This window comes from Acomys russatus, chromosome 22 (genome assembly GCF_903995435.1).
Source record: "Acomys russatus chromosome 22, mAcoRus1.1, whole genome shotgun sequence".
NCBI lineage: Eukaryota > Metazoa > Chordata > Mammalia > Rodentia > Muridae > Acomys > Acomys russatus.
In genome coordinates, this window is record NC_067158.1 from 51,720,974 (window position 1) to 51,734,972 (window position 13,999).

Below are 13,999 nucleotides of genomic sequence, written 5' to 3' on the forward strand. Positions count from 1 at the left end.
CAAGGAATTCCCGAAAGTTGTGGATAAATGGATTGAGCTAGAAATTATCATAATGAGTGAGTTAACCCAGAAGCAGAAAGACTTAAATGGTATATACTCACTTATATCTGCATACTAGCCCAAGGGGAATGTCCCACGAAAGCCTTCATTTACCAGGAAACTGGGACAGAGGGGAGGACATCCTATTGGGACTCTAGATGAGAGAAGCATGGGAGAATAGCAAAGTAGAAGGATACAGAGGGTCCTAGAAACCTACAAGAAGAACATTATGATAGGCAGATTTGGGCCCAGGGGTCCCGCTCAAACTAAGGTACCAGCCAAGGATAATACAGGCAGTAAACTTTAAACCCCTACCCAGATCTAGCCAATGGTCAGAACATTCTCCACAGTTGAGTGGAGAGTGTGATATGACTTTCTCACGTACTCGGGTGCCTCATATTTGACCATGTCCCCTGGAGGGGGAGACCTGGTGGCACTCAGAGGAAGGATAGCAAGTTACCAAGAAGAGACTTGATACCCTATGAGCATATACAGGGGGAGGTAATCCCCCTCAGAAACAGTCATAGGGGAGGGGAAAAGGGGAGGGAGGGAAGAATGGGAGGACACAAGGGATGGGATAACCATTGAGATGTAACAAGAATAAATTAAAAAAAAAAAAAAAAGAACACACCTCCTAATTCCTCCCAAACACTTCCACTAAGATGTGGATAAATATTCAACTAGGCCACTAGGATTCATTCTCATTCAAACCACTACACCACTTAAGCCATCTCCACAGCCCTCTGTCTAAATAATTAATGTCATGGTTCCCTAAGGATTGATGATGGCGCCCAATTGACTACCTCTACAGGCCCATACCATCAGCTGCATACTTATACTTACACTGACATCTGCTGCATTCGTATAGCTCCTTTACAATGCCCCATAATCATGCACCGATATTTGACTTTAATATTTGAAAACTAACAACAAAGCTGTTGATCTCACTCCATCATCACTGACATTTCACTAATTTTTTAAACAGAAACTCATGATGCATCTTTCGTATTTCCTCTTCTCTCTCTTGACCCTGATAATTAAATCCTTAAGTATCTTCAATAAGATATGTACCCCAAAATAACCTGATATCTATTAAGTGTTTACTGTTCCATTTTATACACGTAATCTGGTCATCTTGTCCAGAAATTTACAGAAGTCTTCTTACTTATCTACCTGCTTCTATTCTTAGAACTTCAATTTCCTCTTCAGACATGGGCCACGGCCATCTTGAATGACCAACCATTTCACTTAAACAATGACAACTGAATAAAAGACCATAGTGTCCTCTTTGAGATTTCCTTTGACTCAGGCCTTACTTATTAGTCTAAATGAATCTCACACTTTGTTTCTTGGGCATCACTGTTCATCTCTTTTCATCTTCCTTAGAGATACCACGATTTTCCTTGCTGTTTTGTGTGGGTTTGCTTTTTGTTGAAATAGTCTGCCTTCCATTGCAATGGATAGCTCTTGTCTCTGCCTTTAGGTTTGGGATTTTTTTTTTTTTTAACTTTTCATAGACGACTTCACTGGGCTCTATCTCATTGTTTTATTTCAATAATATGACACAGTTAATAAATTTTTCATGAACTCTCCATTGTAGTAATTTACTTAATTTACTGTCTACTCATATATAAACTTCAGGCTAGCAGTGACTGTTTCTGTATTTTTAAATCTTGTGATCTCAAAGCCTGTAGCCTTTTAGGCACTGAGTAAATATCTGGCCAATGGTAGATTGATACAATAGTGAAGCAATTAATATTTTAAAAGTACAAAGAAAGAAAACAGAAGGCTTCTAGTGTGTCAGTGAGAAAATGTTGTCTGATATGCAGAACCCTGGATGCTGAAAGTCGTTTCTTCTCTACGCAGTCCTTCTCACAGATATTTGAAGAAGAAAAAGAAATGTGAAGCGATGCTGTTTCTCTGTGGACTGCAAAATATCCCCTGAAGGAGCACTCAAGGGGCCCATGAACTAGTTTGCATTAGACAACAAAACTTTATGGCCCCACTTTTAACTTTGCAGTGCTCACTTCACTAAATTAAAGTACATATTTGGACTTTATTTGATGGGCATCCTTACCATTTACATGCTAAATCCCACTCTGCCTAGCCGAGTATCCAATTAAAATTCATGGGGGAAGTTCACACCTTGGTATCTGCCTACATAACTATCTATTTATATAGCAAAAGCTGTCAACATGACAAGAAGAGCTATATTTTTTCTTTGTTCAGGAAGTGCACTCACAACATTAACAACAAAAATCAGAGAAAACTCAATCCACATTCTTCTTCTTATCCCAAAATGAGACCAGTTTTAAATTATGTCAGTGGGGCTAGAGAGATGGCTTAGCAGACAACAGCACTGGCTGACCTTGTAAAGGAGGGCTTGGTTCTCAACACCCACATGACAGCTCATATCTATCAGCAACTCTAGTTTCGTGAGATCCAATGCCTTCTCCTGGCCTTTCTGATCACTGGACATGCAAGTGTATGTAGGTAAACACCCATAAACATAAAATAAAATATATAAAACTTTTACATCTGGGCTGACCATAGTCCCCTCAAGAGCCCTAAACCGTCCAACAAAAACCCCAACACTAGATAGGAGAAGCCTTCTTTTAAGTTATCAGGATTCTCCAAGAGGGCCTCCAAACATTGTTGGCTATTGCTTTTGTCCCCTTCCCCCCACCCCTACATACACACATATACACACCAGAGGTGGAAGGTAAGTCCCTCTTGCTGAAGACACCATGCATTTCAAACAAAGGTCTAAGGGGCCTCTGAGCTGGTACTGATTTAAAAGACTCCTCCTTGAGTACTAGCATTCATGGTACCAGAAGGCACCATGCAAATTTACAAAGGAGGGAAGCGACAAACAGCTATGATGCCTATGATTACAACAATGACCAGAATAGCATGGTTATCCTAGGAGTACAATGGTGGCACAAATACCTTGAAGGTAACCAACTCTCAAATTGAACTTAAGACTCACTGACCAAGACAGAATGCATGCCTTTTCCTGGAAACCTAGATAATTACACAGTTCTAGTTACTTCATGGGTTATTGGAGGAGGGCATACAATCACTACTTTATTAAGCCAACATAATCCCTAAGTACATTATAAATAGCTGTCCTTTTGCCAACAGATCAGTGTAGTCTTAACTCCTCATGAAAAGAACAAGCAAACAAAAACTTTCCTTTGCAACAGATGTAGACAATTACAGAAAACTATAACCAATCAAAACCAAGAGTTCTGTGGTCCAGTCCAAATGAACACATCTACAGCCCAGCTTTCAACACCCCTAAAGATCAGGGGTCATTACGGAAGAGTGAGTTGAAGGATGGTAAGAGCCAGAGGATCAGGAGGTTTGCTAAGAGATTGTGTCTCCTAGGACTATCAGAACAACACCCATAAATTCTCACCAATGTGACTGCCCAAAAACATGAGCTGAACAAGGACAACACAAATAGGCATGACAATGGGCCAAGAGGTCTTAAACATGCACAAAGAACTATAGGCAACTAAGAAATGTTTAGAGGAATTGAACTAGTCTTTTCCATGGAAGAGCACACCAACTGGTTATCCAGTATCAACTGGTTTGCCCGAAAACATACACACAAGTAACATTATACAGACTGAGGAGGTTACATTTAGTAATATATGTACATGCCTATACAAGCTGACCCTGAAATCACAATCCTCCTGCCTCATTCTCCTCAGGGATACCTGCAAGCAAATCTTGCTATTTCTTAGCCTATAGCTTTAAACCTTATAGTTTTTGTACTTGTGTGCTTTTGATACGAATAGACATATACATATATGTGTGCACATATACATATATGCATATAACAAAAATTAATAAAAATAGACCGTGAATTTGAAAGACAGCAAGGAAAAGTATATGGAATGGTTTGGAGAGAAGAAATAGAAATTATGTGATATATTACAATATCAAAAATTAAAAGGCAGGTGTATCTCTGTAAGTTTGAGGCCAGCCTGATCTACAAAGCAAGTACAGGGCAGACAAGGCTACACAGAGAAACTCTGTCTTGCAAAAAAAAAAAAATTAAAAGAAAAATTTACATATGTATCTTTTTATATATTTTCCAAAAATTGCTTTCCTGTATTACTACATATGTTACTAGATTTATTTTTATTTCATTTTGGCTGTCTTGGAATTTAAAATTTAGCATGTATGTGTATACCCAGGTCACATACATGTGGGCCAATTTGCTTTGCTAAGCATTTAGAGGTCAGAAGGCAACTTTTCGGAGCCAGTTCTCTCCTATTTTTGTTCAGGTTCCAGGGACCAAGTTTGCACTCTAAGCACCTTACTCAGGGAGCCCTATCACCAGGGCCATTTTGTTTCCTGATACTTCTTCATAAAAAGCACAAGCTGACCCTGAAATCACAATCCTCCTGCCTCACTCTCCTCAAGGATACCTGCAAACAAATCTTGCTATTTCTTCGCCTATAGCTTTAAACCTTACAGTTTTTGTACTTGTGTGCTTTTGATAAGAATAGACATTTAGGCATCTAAAATTCAACCCTTTTAACCGTAAATGTGGATTCAGATTTTCATAGAGTTATATATATACTTTTGTCCATATATAACTCTAAGAAAATCTGCCATCAAATTCTTTAACTCCTTGAACTTAGCATATATAGTATAATTATGAATAAATAAGTTAGCAGATTAGTAGTGGCTTCCATTATCCTTTTATATTATATATAGTTACTCACATTCTTGACAAAGAACTGGATAAAAAAGGAATCCTGCTCCTCAGGTAGCAGTGGTGTTCCAGAAAATTCTAAAATATATAGGACAAATGTATGCTTGCTGTACTTTGAAGTAAGTGGCTTTTCCTGGACTCCAGAATAGGCCACAGCTCCTTTGTCATCCGCAATACTTGGCTCTGCCCTCCATGAGGTCTTTGCTCTTTTATTATTTGGACATCTACTTCTGAAAGAAGTGTGAGAAAGCAGACGATCTGGGGTTATGAAAACCAATCTTTCGACATCTCAGGTACATGCACATCTGTTTTGTAGTAGATGTAGTAGTTTCAGTTTGGGCTTGAAAGGTTTTACTAACACATCCCTCAAACAATGTTGTACCAAACACAGCTCTCCGTGAATCTGTTTCTAGTTAATTCTATGTGACAAAATTTATACTTAAAGTTGCTTTAAAGGAATGTCTCGGTCTATAGACTTAACTGATGGGAGCTTGTGCTTTTGAGCTTTTGTGATATCACATCCTTAAGTAGAAACTCTCTGTTTCAGCTGAAAGAAGATGAATTATCTTTTTAAAACCATGTTCCGACATTAACAAAAGGTTTCTTGTAAATTGTTTTTTTTTTTTTTTCAGCTGAAGCTGTCATAATGACTACACTTTGTATTTGCTGAGAAACAGTTTTATTTACAACACTGCAATTTCTGAATAATTTACAGTCCCTTTAAACTTCTGTTTGCAATTCGTTTTCCCACCACACTTATTCCTTTCCTATGTACCTTTACAAATTCAGTTAGTAGCCATGGACTCACACCCTGTAATCACCATCATAGCACATGGACCTCACTCATAAGACCACTCATTGACTTTGTGTCTTCCAAGTCAACAACAGCCCTGATTCAACTTACTCTGTTACTTCCTAAAACAGAATACAGCTTATTCATTCCCAAGTAAAATCCCTGCTAGTTCAACACTTTCTCCTAAAGCCAGTGCCCCATACATCTTGTTTTCTTTTAGTGTCTTTAAAAAAAATCTAAATGTAGGCAACTCATTACCAAGCTATCTGTGTATTAGTCCTCCACTATTACAAGAACAAGTCTGCAAGCCCCCTGGCTTGCAGCAGCACATGTTAGCTTAATATTCCTATCAGTCAGAAATAGTGGAGTAGTTTCCCTAGATTCTCTGTAATGAGGCCTCTTACGAAGTTTAAATCAAAGTGTGGGTTAGGGTTAATATCTCACCTTGAGGTTCAATCGAGAAAAAAAAAAAGTCCTCTTTCCTTCTTACTAGACTAATGACTCCAGTCATTCCTAATAGATCTAGGAGCCATAAACACCACTGTGCATTACATTATAGACACAAGTCATAAGCTTTGTCTAGACTTGGAACAAAATCACACAAATAGGTGAACACTGGGAGGTAAGATTCATAGTAGGCACCTCTCTTTTTTTATTTTTGGTTTGCAAATGCCAACATCTAAAGATGGCACTTATGGTCCCAGAGTCTCTTAACTCTTAGAGATCAGCTCAGGTCATCAGTTCCCAATAATTTATGTTTGTGTTAGAATTAAAATAAAACATGTTTCTAGATGGTTACAGTGTCCAAATGTAGAGGCTTGCAAACTTTTTTTTCCAGAAGCTCACACTGTATTTATGCAATTGCAACAACCTCTACCTCAGATGAGTTTTGCTTTCTTCATACAGTGTGGTTCTGGAAAAGGCATCAGTCTCAAGTCTATTTCTTTGATCCCCTCAACACACTCTGTCTGACGGTATGAGTAAAATTCTGTTCTTGTTGTGTAAATCCTGTGTGAAATGCCCTATTCTGGTGGGAGTTTTCTAATTTCCTGATATAGATTGACACTTCTTTCTATGGGCCCATGTCCAAACAGTCTTGGAAGGCATTTAAGAGATGTGTAACAACCAAATAAGATTATTTGGATAGTAAAACTTGAGCTCCAGGTGCAGGAAACATTTCCCAGGGGATTTTGACTCAAAGCCAGTTCAAGGGGCAATGGAGTAGTATTTATGCATTAATTAGGATACCTTATCAAAGTTTCATCTCTTATAACAGTTAATTTGGATTTTTAAAAAAAAACTTTTATTACATCGATTTATTTAAATTTATGAACTTATGTGGACCAAACATCACAGAACACATGTGGAGCTCAAAGGACAACTTGTATGAGTCAATTCTCTCTTCTACCACATGGGTCTTGGGACTATACCTCAGGTGGTCAGACTTACTGGCAAGTACCTTTACCCACTGACCCACCTTGGCAGCCTGCGACTAGTTAATTTCCTGACACAATATCACCATAGCACTCTGTTCCCTTTTATATGAAGTTAAATTGTATTATTTCTAGATTTTACTTGTATGAATATTGATTCTAACATTGTGTATCAAAAAAAAAACATGTTTGACTAAGTTCTGAGCCAAACTGCATAGTTTACCAGCTCTGTAACTTTTCTAAAGCAATTTCATCCCCTAATGCCTCTGTTGTTTCAGCTGTGAAATAGGAGTAATAATATCACTGAAACAATAGGGGTAAAATAGTAAAATCTCATTAAGTTATGTCACGTAGAGCATTTAAAATAGTGTCTAAAGAGTAGTAATCAGTGCACACATGTTTGTTTAAGCAAAACCTAAATGTAAACCAGGGAATAACAAACATTTACTTAACTGTTAAGAAGTGAAGGGCAAAAATCCATGTTGTCTGAGGTCATTGGATATATAATTAGAGAATTTTTAAAAATTGTGATGAAAAGGTTATTGCATGGGACTCTTTGGGAGACTTGAAATAACTGATTAATTTTGCTGAGAGAGAACATGGAAAGACTTTGTGAAAAGATGATGTCTAAGTTGTTTAGAAGGACATTATCCCTTACAGAAAGTTGTATTCTAGCACAGAAATGAGATGGTCACACAGTGAAAAGAAACAGCCTGCGAGAAATCATTTGCTGAAGGAACAGAGAGGTTTTCTGCAGATGATACTGGCCTGTAAAAATAGTGAACTATAATATCAAAGTTAGAAATGGAATCAATGTTCCCTTTTCTCCACACCCATGCAACATGTGCTGTCACTTGAGATTTTGATCTTAGCCATTCTGAGCAGTGTAAGATGGAATCTGAGAGTCATTTTGATTTGCATTTCCCTGAAGACTAGGGGTATTGAGCATTTCTTTAAGCACTTCTTTTTTAAAAAATATTTTTATTATGTTTCTTTTTTAACATATACATTTATATTATTACACATGAGTAAAATAAGCAATAAAATAGTCAGAAATTATATAAATGTTACATTCATAGTGATTTGGCTATTTGTATTTGGCAAACATGAAATGAACATCTTTCCTATCTTGTTGGGTCTAAATTTCTGAATGGAGATTAATAGCTATAATATCTCATCTCTATTAACTTAAAACATCTTAACCCCTAACCTACTAAGTCTAATTGAAAGACAAAACTATCTGGTCTTCAAACCCATCAAAGACTTGAGAAGGAATAGAATTGATTACCTAAGTATACAAGGGGTGCAAGTTAGCATCTTCCCAAATGAGAAGATGACAGAGACATTTTGCTACCTGAGCAGTCACCCAAAACTCTCTATAACATTGGAGCATCATCTTCAACCTTCTGGCCAGGAACTATTGAGGACTTGCTTACCTTGTCTTGGCAGAGCATGGCTGTCAATTCTGCCTGCATCCAAGCTTGCCCATCTTAGGCAGAATTCTGTCTGTGGCAGAAACAAGGACATTTTGCCCAGTGGCTTGTTTGCCACATTTGAAGCCAACTCCATAAGGAGGTTCTTTGATGCTCATTTTCTTCTTTGAGGCAGGCTGGGTGTTAATTTGTCTTGTTGTCAAAGAATCTTTAGAATAATAAAACCATCTTTAAATGCCATATTCTGTAGGTCTCTGATTCTTTTTAATACCTTTCTTAACTATTTTATCTTTTATATCTATAGAATCATATCTATCTGTTAGACCTAGAACATATATATTCTTGTGATAAAATTAGACTAGTTTTTGACATGAGCATGATTTGCATCAATATACAAAATTCAATATCATTGATTTAAAATATAACCTTAAAAGTCATCTGAGAGGCCTCTGTTGAGAATTCTTTGTTTAGTTCTGTACCCCATTTTAATTAGATATTTTTGTTTGCTGGTGTCTAATGTTTTTAGTTCTTTATATATGTTGGATATTAGCCACTTGTGAGATGTAGATTTGGTGAAGAGCTTTTCCCAAGCTGAGGCTGCTTTTTTGTTATATTGACTGTGTCCTTTTCCTTACAGAAGCTTTTCAGTTTTAAGAAGTCTCATTTATTAATTGTTGATATTAGAGCCTGAGTTGTTGGTGTTCTGTTCATGAAGTTGTCTCTTGTGTTAATGAGTTCAGGGCTCTTCCCCACAGTCTCTTCTAATAGATTTAGTGTATCTGGGCTATGTTGAGGTCTTTGATCCACTTGGAATAGAGATTTGTGAGGCTGATAAATATGGATCTATTTGCATTTTTCTACATGTAGACTAGTGGCCAACACCTGACACTATTAAGCATACTCTGCTATACTTACAGACAGGAGCCTAACAAAGTTGTACTCTGAGAGGCTCCACATAACAGCAGATATAAACAGATGCTGAGACTCACAACTAAACATAGGGTGATACATAAGTAGTCTTATGGAAAAGTGCAGGGTGAGGAGAAAAGGACCTGAAGGTGACAGGAGCTCCATAAAAAAATCAACAGAGCCAACTAACCAGGGACTAGAGGGGCTTTCTGAGACTGAAGCACCAACAGAGGACCATGCATGGACTGGACCTAGGCCCGCTACACAGATGTAGCCAATGGTCAGCTCAGTCTTCATGTGGGTCTTCTAGTAAGAGGAGCAGGGTCTGTCCCTGACATTGACTCTGTTGCTAGATTTTTTTTATCGCTTCCACCTAGTGGGACTGCCTTGCCAGGCCACAGAGGAAGATGAGATGTTCAGTCCTGATGCAACTTGATGAGCTGGGATGGATGGGAAGGGGAGCTCCCCTTATCTGAGGAATGGGGGAGGTGGTATGAAAGGAGAGGGAGGGAGGATAGGACTGGGAGGAGAGGATGGATGGGAATGCTAAGTGAATTAATTAACTAATTAATTAATTAAGGAAGGAAGGAAAGAAGGAACAAAACATAATCAATGGCCATTACCAAAAAATTTCGAATTTTGTGCTTTAACATTTCTCACCCTCAGATCATATTGGTTTAAACAATTCAGTTATGGAAAGAAGGCTTAATTATACCTACGATCAAGAACCCACCCAAGCTATCTGTGGATGATCATATAACCTGTGCCCTGCACAATGTTAGGTCTATTAAATAAAAACACTCAGACAGACCTTCTGCCCTCTTGTCACAGGATTCCATCACCTTTCAAATCACCATGTAGTTCTCATGTTGGATGATGGTTGCTGAATCTACAGTCTAGACAGCTGGAGGGAGTAAAAATCACGTGCGGTACAAATGATATCATCTGATGCTATGAATTTTGTTCAAATGGATGCCTTTCTGCCCCCAAGATATGTTAGGTTTAACTACAAGAGGGTTCAAAGACTCAGACCATAGCTTACCAGAACATGAAAACAAGAGAATGTATTCTGCTGGAAGCTAGTATCTGTTGCCACATTCTCTCTCTCTCTCTCTCTCTCTCTCTCTCTCTCTCTCTCTCTCTCTCTCTCTCTCTCTCTCTCTCCCATTTGCAAGAAGCCTGCCTACCACATTTCAAGCTCTGTGTGCTCCCTCCAACATATTTTGTGAGACTCCTGGCCATATTCATCTTTTTCTCTCTACTCATTCCTTGCTGTATACACACCAGCCAGGCTAAGCTTTTCTGCCTCCTGGGGGTGCTTTATTCTCCCTTGATTCAGAGCTTTTCCTTGCACTTCTTTCTGCTTCAGACCCTATTCTTCCTTCTCTTTCCTTTACCGAGCTAACCTCTGCTCTCTCATCAAGTGTTAAATATCATACCTTCAGGAGGGTCTTAAGATCATCCTGGCTGTGTCAGTTGTTTGTGTTGTATTCAATAGGACAGTGTACTCAGCATCCTTTAATTTTATCCCACACTTGTTTTCTGCCTTAGATTGCAAGCTTCCTCACAGAATGATCCTGCCTCCCCTCCCCCCTTACACAATGGCTAAATAGAGGTACAGGTTCATGAAGTGTTTGTTTACTCCAAGGTATGAGAGACTGTAAGAACTTCTGCATATTCTAGATCTCTTTAGCAACAATAATTGGTCATATCTATGCCTCTGCAGAAGCTACTTCAAAAATTTTATTTGTTGATTTTATGAAAACATTTCAAAAACACAATAGTCAGTTATAGAAATGGAAGGGAGCTTGTATGTGATCATACTCTAGACACACATAAACTCTAGCTTCGAATGATAGACATCAAACAATCAGGTCTTCAATTCCAGGACATCATGGCTATTTGAGTACAATTATAATAATACCCTCTTGTTCTTGTAATGAAAACTTGACCTTCAGGACATCTTACTGTTTTTCTTTAATTAATTTATTCTTGTTACATCTCAATGGTTATCCCATCCCTTGTATCCTCCCATTCTTCCCTCCCTCCCATTTTCCCCTTATTCTCCTCCCCTATGACTGTGACTGAGGGGGATTTTCTCCCCCTATATATGCTCAGAGGGTATCAAGTCTCTTCTCGGTAACCTGCTGTCCTTCCTCTGAGTGCCACCAGGTCTCCCCCTCCAGGGGATATGGTCAAATGTGAGGCCCCAGAGTATGTGAGAAAGTCATATCACACTCTCCACTCAACTGTGGAGAATGTTCTGACCATTGGCTAGATCTGGGTAGGGATTTAAAGTTTACTGCCTGTATTATCCTTGGCTGGTGCCTTAGTTTGAGCGGGACCCCTGGGCCCAAATCTGCCTATCAAATGTCTACTTGGTAGGTTTCTAGGACCCTCTGGATCCTTCTATTTTGCTATTCTCCCATGCTTCTCTCATCTAGAGTCCCAATAGGATGTCCTCCCCTCTGTCCCAGTTTCCTGGTAAGTGAAGGCTTTCATGGGACATGCCCCTTGGGCTAGTATGCAGATATAAGTGAGTATATACCATTTAAGTCTTTCTGCTTCTGGGTTAACTCACTCATTATGATCATTTCTAGCTCAATCCATTTATACCCAGAAGATGCTCCAGCACACAACTAGAAAATTTGATCAACCATGTTCATAGCAGCCTTATTCATAATAGCCAGAACATGGAAACAGCCTAAGTGTCCATCAGTAGAAGAATGGATAAAGAAAACCGTGGTACATATACACTATGGAATACTACATCTTACTGTTTTAAAATTTAGCACAACTGCCTAAAAGTATTGTCTGTCTATTCTTTCCCAGTATTTAAGACAATGTGTATGTTTATTTTCCTGTTCTTCAAATACTCATTGTCTCTCAGCTAGATCAGATATTTCTTTTCAATACATTGGAATAATAATATATCAAATTGGATAAAATGCTTGCTAGCTTTAGAATTGCCATATGTGGGTCAGATAAGCCTGAATTCATTATTTCATGGGGAGAGAATTAAATTACTTGAATATCCAAGAATGAAGTTATTAAGTGGATTATTCATTAGTTGAAACTTTTGGTATTACTGACATGCCTAATATATGTTGCCAAAATAAGAACAAATAAAAATTTTTCTTTTCATTAAAACTATGGTAATAAAGTAGTGTCAATTATAGTCTATTGCTAGATTTTAAATTCTGTCTTTAATAATTCACTGAATTTGGTTTTGTTATGTCTTCCTATTTTCAATGTAATCAAAACAGCCTAGCTCATGTAATTTTCCCCTGTAGGGAAATCTGCTCTAAAACTCTATACCACTTCTTAGAGTTTACAAAACATCCTTTATATCTTCATTGCCACAGATGTTGGCTTTGTTGTAATGCAATTAAACATGAAACAACTAAATGATGCATAAAGAACATCAATGTCAGATTGTGCTCTTAGACTCATTAGAGACAGCACAATGATTTGCCCAAGAGAGTATATTTTTGACTTATTTGTGCTTTCCACTTATTTCCTATCTCATTTTAGAAGCAAGTAGCATAATGCCATATCCACGCCAGTGACCGTGTTTCCAGAAACTAAAAGAAAAGAATCTAATCAGTGACAAGTGACGCTCAAACTCATTTGCGAAGTTTAGGAGAATCGATCTTAAAACCGATGGCACACCAAGCACCGAGAACTACTCAGGTGGGAAAGGAAAGCACACAATTAGGCTTGACTCTGCTTGGCCTGTACTCTGGAGAATGCAGAGATGTAGTCACTGGTCTTGAACACCTAGGAGTGTTACAAAGGTAAACAAATTATTATCATTCTATTCAAGGCTATGTCAAGCAAAGAGGAAACTGCAAAAGGAAAATTAGCACAAAACACTCAGGGCTTTGGAAAATGTGGTTTCCAGTTAGTTGGCAATTTCCCCTCTGGGAGACCCATTTAGGTTCTATCAAGATGAGAAACAAAAGGATCCAAGTAGATTTGCATCTTAAGTTCCACTGAGATGGAATCCTGGTTTCCCGATGACTTGCTGAGCCCCATTGCTTCAGCTAGCTAGCGCATCCTTCCAAAGGTTAATGTACCAGATCGCTCTTTGTAAGTGACTATTAAAGCATGCTTTAACAATCCTTTAAATAATCATTTTTATTCATGGTTTGATGGATTGTTTTCATGTTGAATGCATGTAATTTTCTAAGTCCAATTCCTGAATTATACAGTACAAATTAGACAAATTTTGAAAATAATATTGATAGTGTTTATGGCATCTGGAATTAAAGTGCAGGGGCTATGATGCATAAATAACAAACTGCTAGTATTTGTAACTATTATGTCAGATGGTATTTTATGACAATGACAAAGACAACTAGAACTACATCAAGGAATCTTGATCCTTCAGAGGTTTACTTATCTTCCTTTCTGTCCCAAGAGTTAGATGTAAAGTACTTAGGATATAAACAGTGCCATTGCATTACATGGTACTTAACAACCACTTGGTTCTGTGGATCCTTTAGATACCTATTTTATCCTCTTGTTTTTTTCATTGATTAATTTATATTATTTTGAATTCCATCTTGAATTATTGACTTATGATCTGGTGACGCTTTGGCTTATCGCTTGAATAATGAATGTGTCTCTGGGGTTAGTTTTCTTTTGAGAGTTATAG